General features: G+C 39.2%; 1 protein-coding gene across 6 annotated transcripts in view; it reads left to right on the forward strand.

The window, feature by feature from the left end:
* The first annotated feature begins 4272 nt into the window (after positions 1-4272).
* The window catches only part of LOC131682103 (Ca(2+)/calmodulin-responsive adenylate cyclase), a 162729-nt gene continuing 141638 nt past the window's right edge, over positions 4273-25363 (forward strand). For 2 of the 6 annotated variants that reach the window (XM_058963358.1, XM_058963366.1), the window contains exon 1: positions 4283-4656. The gene's annotated coding sequence lies outside the window, so the exon portion shown is untranslated. Of the gene's footprint in view, positions 4901-25363 lie in introns of all 6 variants that reach the window. The other 4 variants (XM_058963341.1, XM_058963324.1, XM_058963332.1 and 1 more) reach the window with 4 other exon arrangements.

The raw sequence follows: 25363 nt of genomic DNA on the forward strand, positions 1-25363 counted from the left end.
TTCAAAGAGAATTTTGACAGTTGGCTTTTAAGCCGTAATCATATGTTTGTCGAGAATTAAATTAATTCAATTGTCAAGCACATGAAATGCACACGGTTGTCATTTCAGCGTCCAGTCGAATGTGGGAAAAGTGTTCTTCAAATGGAACTCATGCAAACATCGTGTGAATAACATATCAACATCATGGAAAACAACTCTGACTAAGTTTTTCTATTGAATTACACGTGAATAGCGCTTCATTTTACTCATAGATTTGATTGGCAGAAGAATTGGTGAAAACAATTGTTTTGCATATGGAAATACAGCACACGTTTTTCGCGCGAAAGTTGAATATAATTTAAAGCATTACATGAAATGCCTTTTAATGGATTTTCATGTTGAATTCGAAGGAAAAGCATTAGGTCTACTTTTCAACGCACACGTTTACGTGGTTTTATGTTTTGAATTATGATACAATAATATAAATATCTTGGACTGCAATCGTCACACGTAAAAAGTCGAACCTTTCCTTTAGTGTCTTGATGCCGAGGGGTAACAAAATTCTTATTATCAATTCTTCGGAGTTTTGAATGTGTGCGTGTGGTGTGGTAGTTCTTCGAGTTCTTCTGCTACGGAGTGGTGTGCGTCATCATGCACGAAAGTCAACATAAGTATGAATTCGATCGTGAACCGACAAATGGGCGAAATTAACAAATGTACACAAACAGAGATTTGATTAATATCTGAAAGAGGAGTAAAAATACTTTATAAAAACCTGTTTTAATCCACCTAGAGGTGCAATTGTGCCTTTCTCATTTCTCCAAACTATGATTTAATAGCTGGTTCGTACAATATAACTTTATGGAAATGTCTTTCATTCTTATTACACTTGTTAAGTATATATAAGAGCACCTTTTTGCATTCATCGCGGTATCGGTTTGAATCGGAGTTTTCTATGTGATCGACCTCCACAACCCGTAACTCCGGTGCTGGAAGTCGGATGGAGATGGAATTTAATATCAGTTTCTGGGGACGCAACACCTTTCATTTGAGACTAAGTTGAGCAAATCTAGCCATTTTCGAGAAACCAATATAACCGTTATTCTGACTTTGGATGCTTCCAGATCCGTCGATGGTGGCCAGTGTGGCCAAAGAGACTTTGAATGACTGTTGGGGACCTAGATCTACAAATTCAACAGTTGTGTTTACATTTTGGAAAAAAAATCACCTTTTTACATTCATCGCAGAATTCGTTAGAATCGGGATTTGCTGCGTGATCGTACGTATCACCCTGTAATTCAGGAACCAGAACTTGGATCCACACAAAATTCAACAGCAACTGATGGACCTTTCATTTAAAATTAAGTTTGTCAAAATCGGTTCAGAAAATTCCGAGAAACCGATTTGGAAAAATCAACAAATTTTGTTTTGTAACCATACTCTTCAACTCGAAATTCGGAACAAGATGTCGGTTGAAAATGAAATTCAATAGCAACCTATGGGAATATTATACCTTTCATTTGAATCTTAGTTTGTAAAAATCGGTTCAGCCATCTCCGAGTAACCGTTGTGGACATTTTGTTAACAAATCCGCACATACACACACATACATACACACATACACATACACACATACATACATACACACATACATGCACACAGATATTTTGCGATCTCGGCGAACTGAGTCGAATGTTATATGAAATTCGGCCCTCCGGGCCTCGGTTAGAAAGTCGGTTTTTGGAGCAATTGCATAACCTTTCTATATAAGAAAGGCAAAAGAATAATATTTAATTAGCTTAATAAGAATGAGTTCAATGTTATCTTCATGTGATTATAATTTGCAAAGGTTGGTGGAATGCGTTTGAACGTGTAGGGAATGGGGGTTTAGTAGAGTGGGTGTGGAGGATGCGTCAGAAATCCTTCATCTTATTTCGGTATACGGGGTGGATGAAGGAAATCTGGGCGTGAGGGTGATCCAAGAAGAGGGGAGTGATGAAGGAGGGAGGTGTAAGGGCAAGGTGGGGAGGGGGGGGGGGGGGTTAAGGGGCGGCTACGCCATACTCAACTGCATATTTTGCCTTCCATTTGAGACTTGGTTTGAGAAAATCGGTTCAGTCATCACCGATGAACCGATGTGACTTTAATTGTGGAATATGCCCGGAATTCCGGACTTCCGGAATCGTCGATAGTGGACAATATATTCAAAGAATGTTTGATTGGCAATCAGTGATCTAGATCTACGATTAGAAGTAATTTGGTGACCATTTCAATAGTTTTTAGCCTCTGAGGTATTACGATTGTACCGATTTATATGGGAAATTCCAGTGTATCCTTACTAACACCCCTGTAACTCCGGAAGCAAGAGTCAGAACCGAATGAAATTCAGCAGCAGTCAATGGCATTACTGTATCTTTCATTTGAAATTAAGTTTGTAAAAATCGGTAGAGAATTCGTTGTGGAATGGGTGTGATATTAGCTTAGGAACTTGGCGGGTTCCCCGAAGGCGTCATGAACCGTCATAGGCGGCCAATGTGGTCAAAGCTGCTTTGATTGATCATTAGTGATCCAGACCCGCAAACTAGAGTAATGTTACATCAATTTTAATATGTTTTACATCATTTTAACATTATGGTGGTACCACTTTATATGGGAATTTGCTGTGTGACCGCACTCTTCAACCCGTAACTCCGGAACCGGAAGTCGGATCAACTAAAAATTCAATAGCAGCTTATGGGAGCGTTATACCTTTCAGATGAAACTAAGTTTGCGAAAATCGGTTCAGCCATCTCTGAGAAAATTGTGTGAGTTTAAATGACACACACACATACACACACACACACACACATACATACACACACACAGACATTTGCCGATCTCGACGAACTGAATCGAATGGTGTATGATATTCGGCCCTCCGGGCCTCGGTTAAAAAGTCGATTTTTACAGTGATTGCATAGCTTTTCTTTATATGAGAAAGGCAAAAATATAAAAACTCATTTATAAATATTTCACACTTCATGAAAATCAATAAAAAACAAAACGGCGGATCCGACTTTCGACTGTAAACAAAAAGCCAGGCGGGTTACGCCTCTGCATTTCTAAGGTAGTGTATACAGGCGAAATTGACAGCATCATTGTTTACAAGGTCCGTAAACAGAATCGCCCTAAACAAAAACCAAGTGCTTGTTACGCCCAGGAAGAATAACAAATTTTCCCCTCCAGCGAGCACGGCGAAAGCCACATTTGATTTTTGTTTTTTGGCGACACTGCAGGGCGAAATTGAGAGTCGTCAAAACAAGAGGGCGACTCAAAAATGGCCTAATCAACATTTCATAACAACACTCGGCGAAATAATCTGTTTTCAATTTTATCAACGAAAACGTTATTATATAAAACATTTTAGTTATGCTTCCGAAAACTAGTATTGTTTCAAAGTGTTTCAATACATTTGAAGGCGCAGTATGCAAACACTGTTAAAATACGATTTAATTTTCTGAACCGAATTTTCAAAGCTATTTTTCTCGATTCGATATCATTGCGACTTCGGCCCTTTGGTCGATTCATGATCGAATTATTTAGCCTCTGTCTCGTATATTTTCCATATTTTCATTCTGCTTTTCATTGGATGCAGGGATGCCAATCATTCAGAATTTTGGATTTTTGGCGCTGCCCATGGAGATAAAGACTAAATTAGCATAAAGCTAGAAACCAGTAGATTTAGAAAATAATCGAGAATTCACACACACACACACACAAAACTTTCATAACCCAAAATTTAACATTTTATCCATCAAAACAGAAATTCAGATAGTACCTATTATTATCGTTACGCTGTAAGAAACTAGCTTTACCGCCAACGAATTGGTTAACGAAGGATTTTTGACGAACGTTTCTTCGAGAGGTGAAGGAGAAAGTTCTTAATCTACAAATTAAATGCCTACTTCTAATAGCTTACCTGAATAAATATAGAAAGTGGTTTTTCCTGTGTGATACAGGGTAGACCTCCTTAAAAATAAAATTAATGAAAAATTAAAGTAATGAAATAATTAATAATTAAAATTAATAATTATTATTATTGGCCGTGTGAGATGAAGCATGCAAAATGACAATTGGCAACTCTTCTGGTAATCCTGCCGAACTCTCGCCGTATCTCACTCAAGAGAGAGAGAGAGAGAGAGAGAGAGAGAGAGCAGAGCATCACGATCGGCAAGAATCGAGAGAGCCAATTTTCCGATCATAAAAATTTTCTACAGAACTCCAACTCGGTCGATTAGTGAGTGGCTGCTAGTCTACGGAGAGAACTCGAACGGTTTGGTAGCGTGCGTGACTGTTCTTCGCGGTTATTCGACTCGTGGAAAGTGTCTGCAGTTGTTGATTTTGAGAAAAGGTCTGTCATAAATTTTTTTTAGTGTTTTGTGATTAGTGAACTTGAGGGGTTTTTTCATCTAAAGTGAGATTTTTTCAGCCATAATCCGAGCTAGTTTAGAGTGAAAAATCATTATTCAAGGCAAGTTACCAGGAAGACTACTTCGATTGATTAAAATTTATAGTTTCTACCGGAGTAACTTCTGTGACATAAATTAAAGTGTGCTGTGTGTAGGTGGAAAGAACCATCATCGTACAAGTAATATGTCCCGTTTGAATAATAGCTGAACAGGATCCTGTTTGTGACAAGTAAGCAAAATAACACCCGAGCCTTTATTCGGGATAGCTGGCTTCCATGTTCTTTTTCCGTCCATCGTTGCGCACACCATCCCAATCAAATTATCCAACGAGAGGCAGGAAAAAAAATCTGAAGGAATGAACCTGTGAGCGTATAGATCAAAGCAAAGGGTGGACGTTTGTTTACAACATAAAACATTGACATTTCCTTGCGTCGTTGGTTGCGTTTCGGATTAGAATCCAATTGGAAGAAACGGTATGTAGCCTGTTAATGGGTTTTTTTTAACTATAGCGTAACAGGAACCAATTAGGAATGTTGGAAATTGGTTTACCTTTACTTTTCACGGAACGCTGACTGGATTCCTGATGGTCTGTTGGTCACCGTTTTAGTAGTGGTGTGAAGCAGAATAAACACGCACACAGGGGCCCGGTTTCTGGCTGTAAACGCCCAAGATTCCTGATGGTTTCTGATGTTTGTTCCACCACATCGAGTCGTCAGCAGCTATATCGTTCGATTTGGTCCGCAGAAGAAGGCTGCGAAAGTTATTAACAAATTCGAGCGAATGGTTTGTTTTCAAACATTAATTTTGCGTTCATGTTCGTAAGACAGGAAAATGTTCAAATGGTTTATAACCAGTTTGAACTAGTGTCTTCCTAAAATATCACTTCATTACTAACCACTTTGAAACTAAACTAAACAACACTAGACTCAAAAGTATCACTTCATGGTTGGCTACACACTCGTGAGCACACTTGATTCGCATATTTCTGATTAATAGCCATAATTTATTAAACTAGCAAAAAGTACTCCTACATATATGACGCAACACAGAGGAACCTTTGGCCTCGCAACGTCAACAATGCGAATTTCGACCGCTAGCACGCGACTGTATTCTTCGCCTCGTTGCGATTTGCCCTTCCTGGCGCTCTTCATCCATCCATTCATTCATATTAATTCAATTGAGTTAAATTCTATGATGCCTCACAGCAACTGAGTGTACTTGGTAGAAGTATTTTTAAATGAATCTACCACCGGTTTTGAAATGCGTTGTCGTCACCGATGGACGACGGTTGTGTGTCCATCCCCCACCTCTGAAGAGACAGGTCGTGAAAAGTCCATCGTTTTGTAATATAAGATTCTAAACTAGTGGCATGAGCGTTCAGCAATGATAGATCTAACGGGTATTTTCAAGTAAGTCGCAAAAGAGTTTCTCAAATTCTTATTGGACTTTTCGTATTTTATTTAATGCAATTTAGAATAGTTCAGTATGTCCACTTTTCTCAAGAAATGTCGTGGCCATCTTAGTGGCAAACATAAATCTAGTAATATAATTGTTGAAAACAATGTAACTGCATTTTTTTTTAGTTTATGTCGAAAGAGTAATGTAATGTAAAGAGTTCAAGAATAGAATGATGTAAAAGCGACCATGTAGAAAGGCTCTTATTTATAGGTATAGGCTACTTTCAAAAATTAGGCTACAAATAATTTTCTAATCAGATTATAAGCAAAACAAATAACCTTAAGCTGGGAAACAATTTTTGCATATTTGAAAAAAAAAATTATTGCGGTTTTAGAAGTCTTTAAAAAATAAAATAAATGAATATCAGTGATTGGCCATCAGATATCTTGCGGGTAGAGACTTTTTTCGCAGCGAGGAAATATTTTGATTTTTCTCGCCAACTGCATTCTGGGGATCATTCATTTTTCTCTTGTAGGATGAGCACATCCATGTCGTCATCGTTTATGCTGTTTTGATGATCACGATCAGGTGCTCTTCCTTGCTTCTTGCGCCTATGATGGGTCACGAGTGTAAACCCTCAGTCGTTGGTGCGAGTTTCGTCATCACTGGTGCTGGCTGTCGATTTTGAGGTACACACAACAGTCATAATTTTGGTTCCCGTATGTGGTTCTAGGCGTTTCCATTGGAAGTACCTGAGAAATCGACTCTCCGCGCATTCTGCAGGACAGATTACGCTTTGAATTGCGATATGAAGGTTTTAATTGCAATATTGGAAGATAGCGGCGCCAGATCCGTAGCTGTACCCCATTGTAGTTTCCTTCGTTTCTATACACGGGCACCGAATGCTATCACACGCAACCATGTGTTCTAAGTTATGCAAAACGAATCTATAGGTCTGTGTCAATTTCTTTAAAGTTATCAGAACAGTATGCCTGACATGATGGAACTGGATAAAGGCGCCTTCCCTAAGTCATAGCTCTATGTTCGCATTCAATAACTGTTACAAAAATAGAAGTACCGGTTTTCTTCGTTTATCAGACTATGCTTACAATGTAAATAAACATTTCTAGAGCGTTTTTTCAAAACGTCATATCTGCAATGAGTTACTCTCTTTGTTTACTTTCTCTTCTGTTAATAATTCGGTCACTTTAACATTTATCCCTCAACTCTTTGCATAATATGCTAGTTAAAACCACCGTCTTTCGATCTGTACTGTAAAATAAGTGAAAAGTGTTATAGTGACGCCGTAAAAATCGAAAGAGAAAGTAAACAAAGAGAGTAACTCATTGCAGATATGACGTTTTGAAAAAACGCTCAAGATTTACCCTTCAATTATTACGACGCCAATAACACTTTTCACTAATTTTTCAGTCCATATCGAAAGCTGACCGTTTTTGCTAGAATATTATAAAAAGCGTTTAGTAGTAAATGTTTAAACGAACGAATACTGAACAGAAGAGCAAGTAACCAAAGAGAATTTCTCATTGTTACAACTTGATCAAATTTTTTTCCAAAATTGGCAGTTGTTGTTCGCTTCGCGCTGGCTTGAGCAGAAGCACAAAGTAGACTGAGTATCACTATTATTGTCTTCAATTATTGGAAACAGACTGAAGTTTGAAGCGATTTTGATGGACATTAGTTTTGTTCCAAGGGCGCATACTGTTACATGGAGGCTTAGAGCGGAAGATGCGAGCAAGAACCAGACATACCATCATTGAGTCAAATGAAGACAACAACGTAGTGACGCTAAATGATAAGGTACACGCCCTTCGACATCGCAGCGTTGGGTCTAGAAGCGGGTGCATTTACACTGCTACAAAAACAAAGTTTTTGATGCTCTCGATCGAGACCGTGATTACTCGCCGGAGAAGCTTATGGAGAGCATAATACAGGCCGCAAAATCGTGCATCCCTTAAACCAGTGGAATGTTACCATAACAGCGATTCAGTGCTGTAATCCAGAAGTAGTGAAGGCTACTAAAGATCGACTAAAAGCTGCTCGAGTACTTAAAAACACCTCAAAACCAGACCAGGAAGGTCACCGAGAAAGCCAAAAAGGCAATCTGCGTTTCATTCCGTACTGAAATCAGCAAAGACTCGTCGATCGAGGAACCGTGGAGCAGAATTGCAAGGCCCCAACTGATTAAAGACGACAAAACGGCTTTGCATTATTGGTCAACGATACCGCAAATGTTAAGCCTTCCGAAATTGTACATGAAAACGAAATACATCGCTCTTCTCTCTGAGGACTCCTCCCACTCACCTGTCTTCCTCAAAACAAGGAGGAATCGAAGCCACCCTTTGTTACATTTCAGCGAGGTGCGAACCAGTATTACAGCAAGCCTTTTTCTAGCAAGGAACTAGTCACTGTACTGAGCACAGTAGGGGGCAAGTGAGTGCTAGTAGACCGATTAAACAGGATATTGAGAGATGGGCCTTTCCAAGACAACTCATGTTCAAAAGAACTAGAAACCCGAATGGTTTTTGGCCCAAAAATTTCCTCCCCTGCACTGGGAAGACGATTGAAAGAATGTTTAAGAAACACGTAGAGCAACAAGATCTTCTTGACTGTTGTCAGTTCGCATTCCGGAAGGGACTCGCCACAGACATTCACTTAGGTTGCTGCAACGAAGAAGTGAGCGACGCCATAGGCAACCACTTGCATGTGGACATCGCTATTCTAGATTTCGCTAAGGTCTACAACACCAGCTGCACAAAAGGGGTATTCACCCCGTTTCGGGCTAACGCGGTCTCCCCTCAGAGCTGACATACTGATCGGTGGTCGCACCGCCGACGAAGTGCAGCAAGCCCCGAATCGGAAGACGGAAGGCAAGATGGCAAAACCCTTCCGCACCTTGGGCCTGGAGGTCGGTATGTCGTTATGAGGAAACGGAAGCCGAGGCAGCCCGTGTCGGAAGTGCAAGCGGCCACCTAAAAGCAGCGACTGAAAGTGATTGTTAAGGATGTCTTTCCTGTGAAGCGCAATATGGTAGTGATCATGGAAGACGAGACGTATCTGACGCTCGAGGGCAATGACTGGTAGCGGACTGGCTATTTCAAGTCCCTCAGGAAGGAGTTGAAAAGCGACGCAAAGTACATGTTCCACAAGAAGTTTCCAAAAAATGGTTCTTTTGTGGCTGACGATCAGTAAACAGGGGACGTCAAAATCGGTCTTCTTTCATTCACAACTAACGGTCAGCGGGGAGGTGTTCAGCATGAAGTGGAAGTAGCGAACTTCATCAAGAAACAACACCCAAAGTACGATATTGTGTTATGGCCTGAGCACATGACGAAGATCGCCCCCAAGGACGCCCAATTAAAAATTTCTAGGCGAACCTGGGGCGGAGGATCTATTTGACCAAATTCGTGACAGAAAACCGGAAAGGAACTGATCAATTAAGCGAACAGAGTGCTGAAGAATATGCCAATGTCTCTCTTTTCGGTGGATATGCCCAAAGTTACAGAAACATGAGGTAACCCGAACATTTTCAGGTGAGTTGATCATTTTAAGTATGTTTGCTTTTAGTACGTAAAATGAAATTAAAAAAAAATAACCCGAAAATTATTTGAACAGGATGGCATCCAATTGGAAAATCGTTTTCTAGGCTTGTTGTTTGATTGATTCAGATTACAAGTTACCGATTCGACATGTTGATAACCTAAAGTACCTTGAGTTTCCCCCTCCAGTGGGTCAACGACAACGAACAGGTGGTAATTCCAGAGGATTCAGCCAGAGAAGGCCTCGGTGCGAGTCGAACAAATCTATTCTGCACGCGTTCAATTCTGAGGTTCCACACTGATGAGGAGTCCAAATCAGGCATGCATTTTCGAGTAATGGGCGTACCAACGAGGAATATAACGCATTCAAACAGTAAGGATCTTTAAAGTCCCAACCGATTTTGCAAATAAAGCCGAGCTGTCTGGTTTGCTTTTGAGATTATAACTGAGTGATGCGGATTGAACGTTAAATTAGCATCTAATAAGACGCATGTGTCGCTAACGTTATAAACTATATTGAGTATTTGCTCATTGTAGTCGTAAAATATCGGATTAGATATGTAGTGGAAGGTGATAAATTGACATTTCCAAATGCTGACTATGAGCCAGCGAATATATCCAAAAGCCCTTAAAGACGGACGCAGTCATCGATAGAGCGGATTACCCGGTACAGCCTAAAATCATCTGCGCCAACCAGTTTGCATCCAATACTAAGCAGCATCATTGAAGAACAGCACAAACAGCAGTGCTCCCACGTTGCTACCTTGTGAGACCCCAGATTTGTTCGTAAACTGAGAGGAAACGCAAGAACCTAGCTGCACACTTAGGACTCTGTCGTACAAGTAAGGACTTAGCCAGCTCATAAATTTCCGTGATGCACCAAGTCGTGACATTTTCCTTCAAAGTAATAGGTGCGATCGCGATTCGGTAGTACGAAAGTGCTCACAATTGTTTCAAATAAATAGAATACCGCTTTTGAATACCAGAAACATGTAAGATTGTTTTAAAAATCAACGGAAATTTGCCCTGCTCAAACGACTTGATGGAGATATTGCACAAAGGCTCGACTAAAGCAATATTGCAACGACTGTAAACTGTAGCTGGTATACCATCTGGTTCCGCCGAGTCCAATGTTTTCAATTTATTCGCCGAAAGCGCGCAATTGACATCATAGAAAACATCTCTCAACTGAGCCCAAATGCAAATCATATACTGATTGTAAAATTTGTGAACGAACATGAAGTTTGTGCCAAATTGGCATTTTTTCCTATCAACAGCTACCGAAATTGAGTCCCTTTTTCGTGAGCCTCAGACAGATAACCCAATGGTACCTTCCCTGCGATCAATTACGTGATAAAGTGAAAAATTTATCAATGCGAATATGAATCCGGTAACGTTAAAATCGGCATCGCCGTATATATTGACAATGACTATAGAATTTCGCTTACACGATGTATTCCCGCGCACCGCTGACATCGTGATTAAAAAAATACTTGTTCTTAGAAATGAATTCCGTCACAGCTGGTGCTTGGAGGAACTTGTTCCCGGGTGTTTCAAATCGCGTTCCTGCGATGAAAATGCGTTAGACCAAACCAATTCATTCATATGTGATCATTATACGCAGATCCACCGGAAATGAAACTTTTAATTAGAAACCGCTGGTCACGCACCCTTGGCCTACCTGCGTGCCAATTCTGTAATGAAACACTACACCGTGGAAAGCGTTGCGCAGAAGCAGCCGCATACTACAAGCAAAAGCAGCACACAATCGTCTTATGCCATACCATAAACAGCTGCAAAACCAGTATCCACGGGTCTGGCAGGAGCAAATATTTACCCAACAACAATTGTGGTTAATGTCTCCAAGCCACCAACCAAGAACGCCCAAGAGGACAGACTCTACTGTGAACATCAAGAAACCAGTACCAATGACGAAATAGATGTGAACGATAAGGCGAGAGAGAAGGTAGGCGTATTATCCCACAGTGCAGTGCAGCGAACAACGTAGCTTCCCCGCCAAGAAAAAAGATCTCAAAACGCAGCAATAAATTGCGTTGATAAGATCCAACGACGGTAGCGAGATATAATTTCCTTTCCTTCATTTTTTTTTTCCATTTTGTAAAAACATTAGATCCACGGCTCAGTTATGCTAACGTGTTCAGCCGTGTCAAATAAAAACAACAAAAATAGGACAAATGCGAAGAACCAGACTTGGGAAGATGTTAAGAATTATGGGAATCATCTACAGGCTAAGTGTGTGAGCGTGGCAGGCTGGCAGGATGAGTCGACTTAAAGGTGACTTAGATACAAGTGAGTATGGATTCGTTATTACCCAAGAGGCATTTCTGGCGTGATATTCTCGGAAGAAAATGTGGCAATTGGCACGAGTTCCTTAAAATTGCAGTTCTGCATATCACATGCTAATGCAAATGTTAATAGAGAATTTTCGGTAAACACTGAATGTTTATTTAAAAATATGATAGAGTATTCAGTGGCGGCCCAACGACAAGTATATGATTCAGTGACACAGGGAGGCGGTTTGGAGAACTTCCCAATAGTTATAAGTCCCTTGTTTACCATCCACTTCATCGGTTTCCCAGCGCACCGTGGAAGAGTAAAAGACCGAAAGTCTCTCGGTAGCCTGGACTCTGACATTGTTTTAGTATTGGGATGGTGTGAGCTGTACTTTTCTTCTACGAAGAGCCCGCCACCTCACATTTGATTGTAGCTATCCAGAAGTACCCGGACGAATGAATGCTGTTAGTAAATATCGTCCGAAAAATAACGCTGACAATCTCAGAGGATTGTTTAAGCTGCCGTTGAATTCTTTCGAGGAGTTCAGATGGTGTCCGTTGAGAAAATGCGTCCAGTTAGGTGGATTATTTTTCCTGATTCCAGAAACGATGATATTCATAACACGTTTTTCGCAGCTTTGTTAGCCAGTAGGGGTCCTCAAAACCGCTCTTAAGATTTTTCAGCGTTTTTCAATGAATTGTGAGTCTTCTTAGCAGCATCAGTGCTATAAAGGGGAGAGCCGCTCGTCCGTGGGTTATATTATAGTAAAGCTATATGTACTGTGGCAGATATTGACCATGACTTTCTGACAAAACTTGTTAAAAATTCGTATGATTCTGTATAGGTTAACATAAAGCGTTAAAAAAGTCGGAGAGACATCCGACTGGTTTGTGAGATTAGATGATACAGAGCGATGCATTCTCTAATCTATTGTTCAACGTAAAGCTTTAAGGTTCGCTACGGTGATCTCATGTGCAAAAGAAAAAAAAAACATCATCGTGAGATCTCACATGTTTCTTTGTTTCGCGGACGCTACCGATACTATTGACGTTGGTCGCAGAGTAGTGGAAGAGGCATTTATGCCTTTTAAGAAACAGGAGGCGGCAAAAATAGGACTGACTACAAGTTCTGATAAAACAATGTACATGGTAGCTGCTAGAGGACGAGGCAGTGTTTGGGTCCTGGAATGGAAATCGTCGGAGCACGGTACGAGCTTGTCGACTAATTCGTATATCTTGGAACAGTAGTGACATGTGATAACGATGTTAGTTGTTAACTAAAAAGGCCTGTTGTGGACTTTCTATGGGTTGCTTAGTCAGCTAATGTTCCGCAGTCTACAAACGCTCACAAAACTTGGTCTATACTAATCGCTAAAACTACCGTTGCTCTGCGCGACCACGATGTATAGGCATCGAAAGAAGTAGACTATCGATGTGCTTGAGAGAACTCTGCGCTCAATACTCGACAGCTCAGCTGAAAATGGAGAATTGCCCAGACGCACGAACCAGGAGCTGTACCAAGAATGCAAACATGCTGGCATCGAATGGCTGATGAAACACGGCTAACTACATATATGTGCGAACGCTGGAAGAGAGACCAACTGTAATTATGCTCAGCATAGAACCTGGAATAGATTGTTGGTGCCGCGTTCGTTCAAAAACACGAGAATAATTTCCAAGATCGAGTAACCTGCAAATCTAAAATACATTCATGGTTATGATTTGGTGCAGCTCGATTGTTCGGCCACGATGATGGTAAAGGGTATCACCATATCAAATTGCATCACGGAAAAATCGCTGTAGGAACCAACCTACTGGGTATTTTCTCTTTTGTAGAAGTTGTTTAAAGAACTTGGAAAAAATGGCGTCGCCCGAAAAGCAACGTCGCGAATTGATTTTGCGCAAGAACCTGGAAGATCCTTAACCTTCATTGGGACAATGGAAAACAACTCGGAATCGTGCAGTTAACGGTGATATTAAACGTTACTATCAAACTCGAAAGCATCGAACGGAAAAAGAAATGCGGGGTCAGAATGGATGTTCTATTAGTGTTCTGGATAATAAGGGTGAAAGTGTTTAAGCGGAGTCTCAATGCTTCGTTCAAGGATGCTGCCAAAACATTGAATCTGTCCAAAGTCTTTCGTTCAGAGAGCCAAGGACTGGGCGAGACTCCATGCGTACAAAATGCACAAGGCTGTGACGAACGGAAAAATGCGGTAGGAAAGTCACGAGCCCGGAAATTGTAAACCCAGATGCTGACGAAACCTCATGGATGATGAACCGTACGTCAAGGTGGACTTCCGGCAGCTTCCGGGATCGTTCTCCATCGCCCAGCATAAGTTTGATGTTCCGGCGGAAGGAGAGACTTTCAATGTTTGATTAGTCCAGGTATTTGCGTTTCGATTTCGTCCCTTCAGAACTACGACACTTGACTAATGCACCGGGCTAAGTCCAAAATTGGAAACACTACTTGTGAACACACTAAACGACTTCTAACTTACGATGTCCCGTTGGTGAAGAGGTTCTGTTTGCTGATGAGACCTACTGAAATCGAACCTTGTTTTCAGCTAAGCAGGCGAATGCTAGAAAATGCTATACTACCTCCTAAGGAGAAAATTGGTTTAAAACCGTTTGTTTGCCAATAAATATATAATTTGGCAAGCGATCTGCTCATGTGGCAAACGGAGTGTGCCGTTCGTGACTACCGGGACAGTAAACGGGGAGACCTACCTGAAGTGGTGCCTACGGAAGCGTCTGCACCCTCTGTTGAAGCAGCACTAGGGTACTACGATCTTCTGGCCGGATCCCCCTTTCGTGCCACCATTCAAATGTTATCGTGGAGTTGTACGAAGCCATCTTCGTACACAAAGACATAAAACCCCCTTCCCCTCCCTAACGCAACGGAACAAAGGCCCATCGAAAAATATTGGGCAATTATGGAGCAGGCACTACGGGAGCATCCCAAAGAGGTCAAACCTTAGGAAAAATGCAGGTGTGTGGAGTTAAGCGTAAGGTACGAGCGTACGGTTATGGTATTGTAGTTGAAGGAAATAAATATGCCAAAAGTTTACTAATGAGTTATGTTTTATTGTCTGAAGGTTTGAAAAGGATCGATCCACTAGGTAATTTTCTACATTGTTTTTATACGTCATGTAATTTAATGTGGGCACCCTTTAGTCTTAGTTTGTTCTGATGTATTTGTTGATTCTCGCTAGAGAGCAAAATTTGGTCCAACCCCTAAAATTTATGCTACAGTTGCTCATACCTACTTAAAATTAGGCAATTTTTTTGGTGTTTCGGATACGCATCGTCAATATTAATTACTTTCCCGGACAGTACAGAAGTTCTGTGGTATTGACTGTAATGTTTGATGAAGGAATGAAATTCACACGAATGCCAACAATGGTAGACCGAGTAATTCACGCAATAGTGCAAAAATAGACTCTCATGGGGCAAAAATAGACCCATCACCTTATGCCGATACTTATACAACAGTCCCATCCCCCAGTTTTTCACGTGACTTCAGCGGGTAATGTGTAGGAAAGACCAGAGTTCTGTTATCGGTCCAATGTATTTAGATTGCAATTACTAACCGTATGCTAACTGCGTGGTGCAATAGTAGAGATCTGATCCACGTGTGTCAACCGCACAAAGACGATCAGTGAAAAGCGATAGCATCCCCGACCGGTACCTTTAGAGATGAGTTCACTATATAAGTTTAGTATTGAAACCTACAAAGAAAATCTAATAATAGTCTAAGGATGTAGTCTCCGGAAATCGAGAAATTTTTTCTCATTTAGATGGCGTCTTACCAACTGAAGTGAAAATAGTTACAGTAGAATGACTAGTAAAAAGGTCTAGTCATTAAATTAGTTATAAAAGTTCCGGTTCGACTTCGTCTCATCAGAATCCGAAACTAAGTTCGTGACAGGACTAAGCTAGCGCCGGATTGACGCTAGCTCCAAAAAAAACGATAACACTATTTGTGTTTTTAGTCCTGCGAGATGTCCCACAATAAAATTAAAGCTGATGAGAATTAATGAAATCGAAACGTTGGTTTGGCTTAGTCCTGTCACTAAGTTACTGTCGGATTCTGATGAGACGTAATCGAAACGCAAATTTCTTAACTAATTTAGTTATAGGCTTTGTGCTCTTCACGCGCAAAGATGGTTTTCAACAATTTTCTACTTAATGGGGAAAACATAGTTTTTGCCAACAACCTGCTCCACTAAGGATAAATATAGCCACGACTCAATTCTTAGTGCTACAGGGTATTAGCTACAGTATTTGATCCAAATTTGACCCAAATCAGGCACTGATCCACGCGCTTGAAGGTTGCATGGAATATTCCAACAATTTCGATAACCCCCTTGTTCCTTAAATTTTCACCGCTAGAGTGCACTGTTCACATCAGATTATCACTGATAGTGGGAATAGGAAAACAAATTTATTTGCCTGCAATTTTGTCGAATACTGCCAATCAAATCAGTTTTGTTTCGAATGATTATTAATTTGAGTCAGTTTTGCATGAGACTTGACAGACCAGGGTGGCGAACCAGTTTCCAACTGTTCCTATTTTATTTTATTTTTTTTATATATATATATTATTTTCTATTTGATTATATTGTTTTGTTTGCATTACATTTCCAATTTAGTATATTGGGTGTTCAGCCACAAGTGGTGACTTTTCATCCCTATTGTTTACATGATTCAGTTAATTATTATTATGTTATAATACGCTTTCACAGTTAAGTATTTTTTCCAGTAGGATGTTTTAAACCTACTTGTCTTCTGAATAAGGAGCTTAACAAATCTTATAAACAAACTTATAAACTATAAAGAGAGCTAATCGCTGCAATTGAAGATTGCAACGATTTTTGTCGGAAGTTTGCTTATAATACTGTTCGTCATAATTTCTAATGTTTCTATGTTTGCAAGTCTGTGCAACTCATTTGTGCTAAACCAGGGAGGACGCATCAAAATCATTTTCAGTATTTTATTCTGAATTCTTTGAAGCGTTTTCTTCCTAGTACCACAACAGCTTGCCCAGATTGGAACTGCATATAGCATTGCCGGTCTAAATATTTGTTTATAAATTAATAGTTTGTTCTTTAGGCAGAGCCTAGAATTCCTATTTATAAGAGGGTATAAACATGTTATATATTTGTTGCATTTTGTTTGGATTCCTTCAGAGTGATCCTTAAAAGATAGTTTTTTTTTATCGTAAATCAAACCCAAGTATTTAACTCGATCTGACCACGTTAAATTCAAACCATTAAATTTAATAATATGGTTATTATTTGGTTTAAGAGAAGAAGCTCTTGGCTTATGCGGAAACACAATCAATTGTGTTTTTGCCGCATTAGTGGAAATTTTCCATTTTTTCAGGTAATCATTGAAAATATTCAAGCTTCGTTGCAGTCGACTGCAGATAATACGAAGACTCATACCAGTGGCTGAGATGCTAGTATCATCACAGAAAAGCGATTTTTTGCAGTCTGTAGGTAGATTTGTAAGATCAAAGGGAAAAATATTTTTTTTTTTATTTCAATTATAGAGGTTTTAACCTTAAGGTCGTTCGCCTCTTCGGGTTAGAAAAATCTCTTAGGAAAAATTTCTAACCCTATGTGCGGGGTCGGGACTCGAACCCAGGTGCGCTGCGTACAAGGCAATCGATTTACCAATACGCTACACCCACTCCCGGAAAAATATTGTATAGGATTGGTGCGACGCTTGATCCTTGAGGGACGCCTGCTTTAACGGGTAGCTTATTAGATTTACAATTCTGATAAGAAACCTGTAGGGTGCGGTTAGTAAGATAATTTTTAATTATCTTTATTATGTAAATTGGAAAATTGAAATCCCACATTTTGGCAATTAAACCTTTGTGCCAAACACTGTCGAAAGCTTTTTCGATGTCTAGAAGAGCAACTCCAGTGGAATAGCCCTCTGAGATATTTGCCTTTATCGTGTTAGTTACTCTCACAAGTTGATGAGTAGTTGAATGTCCAATACGAAATCCAAACTGCTCAGGAAGAAAAATAGAATTCTCATTGATATGTGACATCATTCTAGTTAGGATGATTTTTTCAAATAATTTACTAATAGAAGACAGTAAGCTAATTGGTCGATAGCTAGATGCTTCTGCTGGGTTTTTATCTGGCTTCAAAATAGGAATAATCTTGGTATTTTTCCATCTTTCAGGGAAGTATGCTAATTCAAAACATTTGTTGATAATTTTGACCAAGTATCTCATGGTGATTTCGGGAAGGTTTTTAAGAAGAATGTTGGAAATTCCATCATAACCTGGAGCTTTCATATTTTTTAACTTTTTTATGATGAATTTGATCTCATCATAGTTTGTTTCAACAATATCGTCTAGAGACAATAATTGATTTGAAACGTTTTCATATTTTTGTAAAATTTCGGTTTCAATAGGACTCACAACGTTGAGATTAAAATTACGGACGCTTTCAAACTGCTGAGCAAGTTTTTAAGCTTTTTCTTCGTTGGTAAGAAGTATGTGGTCACCTTCCTTCAAAGCTGGAATTGGTTTCTGAGGTTTCTTAAGAACCTTAGAAAGTTTCCAGAAAGGTTTAGAATTTGGCTTGATTTGTTCAACCTCTTTCGCGAAATTTTCATTTCTTAAGAGTGTGAATCTATGCTTAATTTCTTTTTGTAGATCCTGATAGATACATTTCTTCATAGCAGGATCACGAGAACGTTGATATTGACGTCTTCGAACATTCTTCCAGCGAATCAGAAGTTGAAGATCGTCGTCAATAATAGGAGTATTAAATTTTTTCTGTGTTGTTGGTACTGATAAATTTCTAGCATTAACTATTGATATACTTAAATTTTGTAATGCCGTATCAATGTCAGCTTTATTTTGTAAATCAAGGTCATGATTAAAATTATTCTCAATATAAGTTTTGTACCTTTCCCAATTCGCTTTGTGATAATTGAACACTGAGCTAATGGGATCGGAAACAGCATCTTGAGAAAGTGAAAAAGTTACTGGAAGATGATCAGAATCAAAGTCAGCATGTGTAATCAATTCGCTACAAAGGTGACTTTGATCTGTCAAAACCAAATCAATTGTTGATGGATTCCTTACAGACGAATAGCATGTAGGGACATTCGGGAACAAAATTGAATAATAACCAGCAGAGCAATCATTAAAAAGTAGTTTACCGTTGGAATTGCTTTGAGCATTATTCCAGGCTCGGTGTTTGGCGTTAAAATCACCGATTATGAAGAATTTCGACCGATTTCTTGTAAGTTTTTGTAAGTCTCCCTTCAAGAAATTAATTTGCTCGCCAGTACACTGAAAAGGCAAATAGGCTGCAGCAATAAAAATGATACCAAGATCAGTTTCACCTTCGATACCCAAACTCTCAATCACCTTGCTGTCAAGAGACGGCGTAACGGAATGTTTGATCCTGCGATTAACCGCTATTGCGATTCCTCCGCCGAATCCAACAATTCGATCAAATCAATGAATAACAAAATTAGAGCTACTCTTCAATTTAATATTTGGTTTTAAAAAAGTTTCGGTCACAACGGCTATATGCACATTATGTATCCTCAAGAAGTTGAAAAATTCGTCTTCGCACGTTTTTAATGAACGAGAATTCCTATTTAATAAATTTAAATGATTATTTAAAGTCATTGTTAAACTTTAATTTCATTACAATTTTGGTAGCAAATTCCCAACCCGCTTGAAAAGCTTCAAACATGGAGGTAGAATTTAGCATGACAATCATCATAGGTAACATAGCCTCCTGTAGGTATTTTAATTTTTCTTCCGTTACGCTACCTAGATCCATTGGACTAAAGAAAGCGTTGGGTGCAAACGAGATTGAGGGCGTGGTAGTTGTAGCCGTTATTTTGGCATTGCTACCTGCCACTGAAGCATAAGATGACACACCATTGTAGGATGGTGTGACGGAAGTAGAAGAAGTTGTTAATCTATTTTGAATCGGATTAACACGTTTGGGCGTGTTTTCTTGAAGTGTACCTGAAGAAGTAGGTACATTTTTGCCTTTCTCATATAAAGAAAGGCTATGCAATCACTGTAAAAATCGACTTTCTAACCGAGGCCCGGAGGGCCGAGTATCATACACCATTCGATTCAGTTCGTCGAGATCGGCAAATGTCTGTGTGTGTATGTATGTGTGTGTGTGTCATTTAAACTCACACAATTTTCTCAGAGATGGCTGAACCGATTTTCGCAAACTTAGTTTCATCTGAAAGGTATAACGCTCCCATAAGCTGCTATTGAATTTTTAGTTGATCCGACTTCCGGTTCCGGAGTTACGGGTTGAAGAGTGCGGTCACACAGCAAATTCCCATATAAACTGGTACCACCATGATGTTCAAATGATGTAAAACATATTAAAATTGATGTAACATTACTCTAGTTTGCGGGTCTAAGTTCACTAATGATCAATCAAAGCAGCTTTGACCACATTGGCCACCTATGACTGTTCATGACGCCCCCGGGGAGCCCACCAAGTTCCTAAGCTAATATCACACCCATTCCAGAACGAATTCTCTACCGATTTTTACGAACTTAATTTCAAATGAAAGATACAGTAATGCCATTGACTGCTGCTGAATTTCATTCGGTTCTGACTCTTGCTTCCGGAGTTACAGGGGTGTTAGTAAGGATACACTGGAATTTCCCATATAAATCGGTATAATCGTAATACCTCAGAGGCTAAAAACTGTTGAAATGGTCACCAAATTACTTCTAATCGTAGATCTAGATCACTGATTGCCAATCAAACATTCTTTGAATATATTGTCCACTATTGACGATTCCGGAAGTCCGGAATTCCGGGCATATTCCACAATTAAAGTCACATCGGTTCATCGGTGATGACTGAACCGATTTTCTCAAACCAAGTCTCAAATGGAAGGCAAAATATACAGTTGAGTATTGCGTAGCCGCCCCTTCCCCCCCTCCCCACCTTGCCCTTACACCTCCCTTCTTCATAACTCCCCTCTTCTTGGATCACCCTCACGGCCAGATTTCCTTCATCCACCCCGTATACCGAAATAAGATGAAGGATTTCTGACGCATCCTCCACACCCACTCTACTAAACCCCCATTCCCTACACGTTCAAACGCATTCCACCAACCTTTGCAAATTATAATCACATGAAGATAACATTGAACTCATGCTTATTAAGCTAATTAAATATTATTCTTTTGCTTTTCTTATATAGAAAGGTTATGCAATTGCTCCAAAAACCGACTTTCTAACCGAGGCCCGGAGGGCCGAGTCTCATATAACATTCGACTCAGTTCGCCGAGATCGCAAAATATCTGTGTGTATGTATGTGTGTATGTATGTATGTGTGTATGTGTATGTGTGGATTTGTTAACCTAATATCCACATCGGTTTCTCGGAGATGGCTGAACCGATTTTTACAAACTAAGATTCAAATGAAAGGTATACTATTCTCATAGGTTGCTATTGAATTTCATTTTCAACCGACATCTTGTTCCGAATTACGAGTTGAAGAGTATGGTTACAAAACAAAATTTGTTGATTTTTCCAAATCGGTTTCTCGGAATTTTCTGAACCGATTTTGACAAACTTAATTTTAAATGAAAGGTCCATCAGCTGCTGTTGAATTTTGTGTGGATCCGAGTTCTGGTTCCTGAATTACAGGGTGATACGTACGATCACGCAGCAAATCCCGATTCTAACGAATTCTGCGATGAATGTAAAAAGGTGATTTTTTTTCCAAAATGTAAACACAACTGTTGAATTTGTAGATCTAGGTCCCCAACAGTCATTCAAAGTCTCTTTGGCCACACTGGCCACCATCGACGGATCTGGAAGCATCCAAAGTCAGAATAACGGTTATATTGGTTTCTCGAAAATGGCTAGATTTGCTCAACTTAGTCTCAAATGAAAGGTGTTGCGTCCCCAGAAACTGATATTAAATTCCATCTCCATCCGACTTCCAGCACCGGAGTTACGGGTTGTGGAGGTCGATCACATAGAAAACTCCGATTCAAACCGATACCGCGATGAATGCAAAAAGGTGCTCTTATATATGCTTACCAAGTGTAATAAGAATGAAAGACATTTCCATAATGTTATATTGTCCGAACCAGCTATTAAATCATAGTTTTGAGAAATGAGAAAGGCACAATTGCACCTCTAGGTGGATTAAAACAGGTTTTTATTTGTTGTTTTTGTTGTCTAGAACGAGAATTTATATTTTTTTCTCGAACAGGACAACCCCAGAAATTCGATTTATGATTTTCGCTACAATTAGCGCATTTGAAACCGTGCCCAAAGCCTTGGCATCTACGACACTGGGTCAGATTTTGAATTCTGCCCCCATGTCGTCTATAATGTTCCCACTTTACTCGCACGTGGAACATAAAACGTGCTTTTTCAATTACTTTCAAATTATTAACCTCATTACGGTTAAAATGAATTAAATATAGCTCCTGGATAATTCCAGAGCGTACTGGCGTGTCATCGCCGGTAGCCTTTCTCTTCATAAGAATAACTTGTGAAGGAGAAAAGCCAGAGGCGACGCGTCGGTACGTTCAACCTGTTCATTGATCAGGTAAAGAAAAACTGACCCGAAATCCATTTCAGTCAAAATTAATAGCAGCAGCACTCAAATTAATTTAAATGAAAGTAATAATCTCCCAACCTTGAAGTTCGACAATTTGATCCAAACGACAAAACCAACCTAGTATACCAAGCAGGTACATTTCAAAAAATTTCTTTCTGCCCATGACCGGTTCAATCTCAGCCATGTACGCATCTCGTACTCTCACCGCATGCTCTGGATAGAGCAGCTGCATGAGCGACGGCTGGAACAGCAGCGAGAGTGCCATGGGCGACGGCTTTTTCTATTTCCATGTTCACCGGTTCAAGTCAAATATTGAACCAGCGTGCATTGCTATAGCGCCCATATGGGCGTTAGAGTTGTGTGCAAGCGAGATCGATTTATAATTTTTGAGCGCGTGGCGCCGTATGTGCATAACAGTCGGTCGAACGCTTTCTTGGTCTTTCTTGGTACTGAGAGTGGAAAATGGACATAAACTCAAACCAGGGATTGTTCGAATGATCTCGTGTTCTATTGGTATAATGAACGGGTTGATGTTAAATATCTTATGCCTACGATATTTCACGAGAAAAATATTTTTTTTCTAGATTCAATGAATTGCACGAGGAACATTCAAAGTTATATCCCATTTGAAATAGTTGAGGGAAGACTTTAAACCGGTTGACAAATATTTCAATCTTTATTATACAGAAGGACGAATATTTCTTTGTGTATAGAACACAAGATTCTACATTTCAAGTTAATTCATATCATACCATGATTTATAACTGCTCACGAAATTCATCGTAGCTTAGTTTTCTATCATGAATTTCGTGCAATGTACATAAAATATTTAAAAATAACGAAAATTTTCGTCCATCAAGTCGCCATGTTTTCAGTTAGTTCACAAAATTAAAGCATCTAATCTATTTTTAGCAGATATACGAAAAAATTCGGGATACTTCTGAAAAAAATGTTCATATTGCGAAAGATGCTCGTAAATCTTATAAAGACATTCGTGTATTTTATGGAACAATTCGTTTGAATTATGTAACAGATTCGTAATAAGCGTTCGAAAGTCTTTTCGTGGTTTTTTACGAAAAACTCTTAATGAAAATAAAAACGTTTCCGTAGAACTACGAATGATTCATCATATGCACGAAAAATTCATATATTTTACGAAAGTTTTCTGTACGAAACCTATTCGTAGCAGATTTTCAAATATATTCACTCAATGTACTTTTTGCTCTTTTAAATATTCTATCAGACGTTTGTAAGAGAATTGGGTCATTAAGCTATATACAGTATCCCATTCCATTCGATAAATTTTAGGTCCAATAGACATAATAAAACATCATTTCAAAAATAAATTCGTTATGATTGGCGATTTGCGGCAAAGCCAAAATTAGTCATGCGACACCTATGATTCAGCTCATGAACTGGCAAAGTGATACAGTTTGCTTTTTTCACCCGTAAGTGAGTCGTAGCTTACAACAAAATCTTCATTATCTTCTCGGAAAAAGCTTACCACTGCCAAAATATGAATGAAACGAGTAAGAAATTTAGTTTTATTTGCAATTATTCTGAAATTACAGCCATTTGCAACTATTTCACTCATACATTTCTTCGAAATGTAATCGGGGTATTGTTGTGGTTATGAAAAATCGTTCCATAAATAAAGTTCCAACTCGAAACCGAGACCCAATCAGTACCAATGTCAAACTCCTTCATATTTTGAACTACGTAGGAGATTCAGTGAAGACTATCGGAGAGAAGGATCGGCTGTGCATGATACAAAGCTGACACTTTCCTATTAGCCGGATATATTCTTTCCTCGCCTGATCTGGAGAGTTTCATGAATTTACACCATCTCATAAAGGTTTAGCTTAACTTAGGACGAACGGGAGATGCTGTTGCGGCGGCTACGGTGCTCAACAAATTACATTTCGAAACAGCGCGCATATAGCTCTGCGAATAATATTTGAAAAAACTAGGTTTTACACTCTTTTCGCAAGATGTTTACTCGTCATCTTATAAAATGATGCTTTTCCTTCATTTTCATAAACAATTATCAACAAATTGATCGGTAATTTGGTGTTTAAAAGTCATTTTTTACCAATGTTTACAGAAAATATATGCACTATGACAGAACAGAATCAAATCAGTAACACTTTCCTTCCAGCGCTATCTGCGAGCGGTTTCAACGTAGAATCGCCAATACGTAAAAACGATTTTTTTGCTTTTTAAAATAAATCTTATATAAACTTGGCAATCATACATAGGAAAACTGCGGTTGTTTACATTTGGCCCATCATGACAACACCCAAAATGAAAAAAAAACTATATTCATTGTATTGAGTTCTTTGCGACCGGTCTCACGAACACTAATGAAGTATCCTGGTTGAAAACAATCCCATTTACTTTTGCCGTCTTTGTTTATTATTTTCCACCAGCTTGTGATGTAGTATTTGTGTCATGTGCCGTGTACGTACATGAGCCGTAGAAAAGTCTATGGTGTTTATGTCAAATAAAAATAACCCTGCGGGAAAACCGGGAAAACATGTGTTCATTTTTTCTGACAGGGCATCATTTGTCGTGAAATTCAAAATGTCAAATCCTTCTGATAGTGTCAAATTCAGACAGTCAACATATTTCTTTATTTTAAATTTAAATTTTATTTTCACGTTTCCTGAGTTGGAAAAATACATTGTTGCAATCACGAAAATCAGCTTTATCGATGTATGTAATAAAAAAGAGTTTTTTTTCTCATTTTATGACCCAATTCACCGGTGGGTTCTGACAACAAATTTGTTTTGCTCAGCTCTTGCGAACAGAAAACCCGTCGACAACATATTCTTTAGATGTTGGATGGAATCGACGATTTTGTCGGACGTCGAACCCACCCGAGTAACGTCAGAAGAGATAAACAATAAATACTCAGCTGATCTAAAAACGTCTCATGGAGACGAATTAGAGATGATTGACGTTTTGAGGGCCTTTGTGGTACATTGAACAGGTTAACGGTGAAACCACGCGTCGCCTCTGAGAAAAGCCAAGTAAATTTTTCAATTCATTGGATATTTCAAGACAGCCTTGAATG

Source organism: Topomyia yanbarensis, chromosome 1, assembly GCF_030247195.1.
Source record: "Topomyia yanbarensis strain Yona2022 chromosome 1, ASM3024719v1, whole genome shotgun sequence".
NCBI lineage: Eukaryota > Metazoa > Arthropoda > Insecta > Diptera > Culicidae > Topomyia > Topomyia yanbarensis.